We start from the raw sequence: 4,288 nt of genomic DNA, 5'->3' as shown, positions 1-4,288 counted from the left end.
TAGATTTCTTGGAATCAGACGGAAAATGAGGTTCTCTTACCCAAGAAGACTGAAAAGTCTTCTTGGGTAAGAGAACGGCTTCACAGTATGCTAGTTCAAAACACGTGACTCATCTTGAGAAAACTGAAATTTTCACATACAAGAAGATCTTGACTAATCTGCCAAAATCAGGAATTCATTGCAATGCCAAAGGATAAGGTTAAAGGGATCTTTACAAAAAATTATCTAGCTGCTCATGTTATTTGTCTGATGACGAGAGGAAAGAGGGAGGCTACTTCAAGGCTTTGAGATGGACACTCCTACTAAGGCTGATGGCTAATTACCCTTAGGGAAGTTATATTACTTTCAAAGTAGGCAAAAGTTGTACTAGCATCTAATTATAACTTTATACCCGTTATTTTTAATAACAAGTTTTCATTACAGAAAGAAACGACAGCTGAAACCAAAATAATCAAGCTTTATTTATCCTTTGTCTCTATGTGTAAAAAAAATCGGAGCAACAATAAAAATAAGGTACGCGTGTGCGATCTACTCCGGGCCGGCGTTAGTACTGAGAAGGCTGCAGAGACCGTTGCCATTTCCATCCGGACTGCCTACAACATCAGGAAGTACATTACACCCCCATACCACAAAGAATAACCATAAATGATCTGGCAACAATATGGCTGACCTCTGGACTGCCTTTATGTGGACATCTTCCTACCTTGACCTCACCCTTTAGACTTTGTAATTGAAGGTGTATTGGAAAATAATATTAACCACTCTTCTGATCCAAATTTGGATGAACCTTTATTTTCAAGAGCTTCAAAACTGATTGCCGGCGTGTCGAGCCTGTTAATGTTTGTAAAGGACAACAAATTGAATATGAAAATAAGTAAATTTGGTATTCAAACATATTGCAAATGAGTATTGAGTTGTTTTTGCTTGGTTCCATAAAAATCAGGTTTTTATACTACTGCAACTATTGGCTCCCAACCCTGTATGGATCAGCCATACATGCCCCAAGCCCCAAAAAGTGTTGCCTGGAAAACTTTACCTCTTTCTAATGAAAATATTTTGGTACTATCTTCATCTGATTGCAATCCTCTGAACTACAGCTTGTGAATCGTTACGAGTGTCAAGGATATTAAGATATCTCCTTACAATGATATGGACATGATGAAAGCCGGCATCATGGAGCAATAAAACTAGATTCACAATGAATATGTCAAGAAGACCCGCAGATGAGGTTTTGCAAAACTTTGACTCATTCTAGGAAAATCTTTCTAGCACCATCATCATCTGATCTCAGTCCTGTAGAATAATATGGATGGAGTATTTTGTAAGCCAGGGTTGTTAAGACTCTTTCAGTGCAAATATGTGGATAGGTTGAAGTATTTTATTTCTTTTTTATGCACACTGTTTTTAGAATTTAAAAAAAACAACTTCACCTGCACCCTGTATACGACTGTCTGTTATTTTCACAAAGGAAATGACTATGAAATTGATTTTATAGAGACATTAATCTGAAAATAATTATTAATGTTCATTCAAAGAGTCTCACCGGGGATCATGAGCAGTGCCTCTTCCTTGATTGCTACTCATTGCAATCAACAGTCATAACATCAATTACCACTCCTTAGTACAAAGGTAATTGCACATGTAGACACCTTTTCATTGTGAAATGAGGTTTTTCATCATCGGAAACATTTTGGTGCATTAAGTAATACAGGCACCTTCGTCTCAAATGCAACACTTTTTGAAAATTACAAAATTCCTAATTTTCAAAAATATCATGTTATTGACATTCTCTGAATGACCAATTCCAGCTAGGTAAAGAACTTTGCATAACTGTTCTTCGCAAAGCTTGCCTCTACGTTGGCTAAAACAGTTATGATGGCGGACTTTAGTCGGTTAATTGTTCTGTATCGGACTCCCGAAAGCTTCCCCCTGTGATGCCCTAAAAACAACTAAAGTCCAGTGGTAACACTTTCTGCTTTGGGGAGGCCAAGAGTCTTGCTTTTGACCGCTTGTTGATTTTGAAAGACAGAGACGAGACCAATACCCTCAACATTTGTATCAAAACACAGGCTGATCCTTAGAACTGCGCCATTCGTATTTATGTTCTCATCTTAATAAAATTTAGTTTGAGTTGAGTCATTTTTTGGGAAATAAAATCTGGTTAATGCTTGATAGAATAGAAAAATTCTGAAAATTTAATGATTATGTACAAAAAAGTATTGGATTTTTCCCTAATAGGATAATTGCAGAAGACGCCATTTTGAGAATGCCCGGTACTTTAGCCTATAACTATTTTTCCTCAGGACATTTTGCATCAAGGACATTTTCCCTTAAAATATAAACAAATGAACTTTATAAGTCGTTATTGTTTATTTTTGGTTAAAATAGATATTACCTTTGATTTTTTAAATCAAAATAGGTATTACAATAAAACGCGTTTAATGGTTGTTTTCTGTTGAACTAATGATTGAACTACGCCCTTTCAACGTATTAGACTTGTTCGTCGATCCATGAGTCTTTTCTAACATGAATAATCCTTCATGTCTATTGATAGTTCATCACAGAATAATGATATGCACTCCATCCGTTGGAATCGTTTACTTTTCTAGTAATACTAATTTGAATAACTATTTTGTTTCTTGTTCGAACTCATACACATAGTCATATTTAAAGGAGCAACATCAAAAGTCCAAGAAACGACGTCCATCCTCATGTTCAGATTATTACCGTTCATCCTAGCAAGCACAGCCTTCCTCCTCTTCCACCTCTTCGAGGAAGGAGGAGGCTGCACGCTCCTCAAATAGCAGGAGAACGGCGAAATTGAACGTTTGGTAGAGATTGAGCCACAAAAACGGCGTAAAGAACAATAAGAAAAAAATAATTATGAGGAAGTGAATCGACGTATTGACGTATTAGTTTGAAAAAGAGGGAAATACGAATTAGAAAGACGCAAGGATTATATCGAGGCTGAAGTCTTTGAAAGGGTGTAAGAAGCAAAAAAAAAAAAGAAGTTATCAAGCAGCAAATGTTGAAGGAAATGGAAAGACAAGAACATGAGTAGCTGGAAGAATCAAAACGACGAAAGGAAAAAGAAAAGATCCGTTGATAATCAAAAGAAAATTGCAGAAGAAAGGTTAAAAATAATTGAATATCAAATGAAAATAGAAAAAGTCAAAAATCAAAAGTTAAGACGTAAAGAAGAAAAATGAATGAGGAAAGGCCAAAAAATAAAAAAGACTGTGTAAAGAAAATGCTTGTCTAAATTTACCTTTTGGGTTTATACGCGCAAAGATAACTCTTAATAATTTTTTTGTTACAGCTTTTAAAATGTTCCTAGTCAAATTATTTGATTTCCGTCACTTTTAAGTTACGGGATATTATTTCGTAGCATTGGTCTTTACATAAACATTTCGATCCTCTAATCTAACTCCCCCGTATGTGACCCACATTTTCAGCCGTAGTTAACCAACTGGGGTTAACCGTCAAAGCAAATAGTAAGCGAGTTTTAGTACATGATATGTTCGTCAACAATATATACATTTTCAGAACAGCCTAAATATTAAACATTTTTCAAATTGTCCGGGTTACTGTGATCATATTTTCTACAACTCTATATACGCCTGCTTGAACTCATTGTCTTTTTTCTACAGGCTGCTTACATCTCATCGAATCAAATGCCATGACAGTTGGGCTTATATTTATTACATAGAATACTTTTTTTTAGCATACCGGGTTATCATATTTTCGTCAACTCTACTCATTTGCAATAGTAGAGATACAATTATTGTAAAATATTGATATGAAATCCGTCAATTTGTGCATACTATATTTATTAAATAATAAAAAGATCTATTGACTGACTTCTTTTCACATCCTATACATATAAAAAATAACTTGATGGAGTAGTAGAAGAATATTTTTTTATGAGTCTATTCAAAAAAAATTAAATATATGTATTTAAAGAATGTCAAAATCTGTATTTATATTTAATATTATTAATAGTCATACTTTCAATAATAATAAAGAAACTATCAAAGATTATATTTAGAGAGAATCCATTTATAATGATGGAATTTTAATCATTTCAAAATATATAAATTATACGTCATTTTTGAAATGATGTTTTTAAATATTTATTTTCCTTCTTTTTCTTTCCTTCCTCGTTCTTTTTCTCTCTTTTATACATACTGGGTGCGAAAGGGAATTTGTCCGCAATTTAATCACTTAAAAAAATAATAGGGTATGAGCAAACTAAAAAAATATTATCCGCTAGGTGGGGTGGCAGTAT

This window comes from Lepeophtheirus salmonis, chromosome 1 (assembly GCF_016086655.4).
Source record: "Lepeophtheirus salmonis chromosome 1, UVic_Lsal_1.4, whole genome shotgun sequence".
Classification (NCBI taxonomy): domain Eukaryota; kingdom Metazoa; phylum Arthropoda; class Copepoda; order Siphonostomatoida; family Caligidae; genus Lepeophtheirus; species Lepeophtheirus salmonis.
This window is presented reverse-complemented; position numbering follows the sequence as displayed.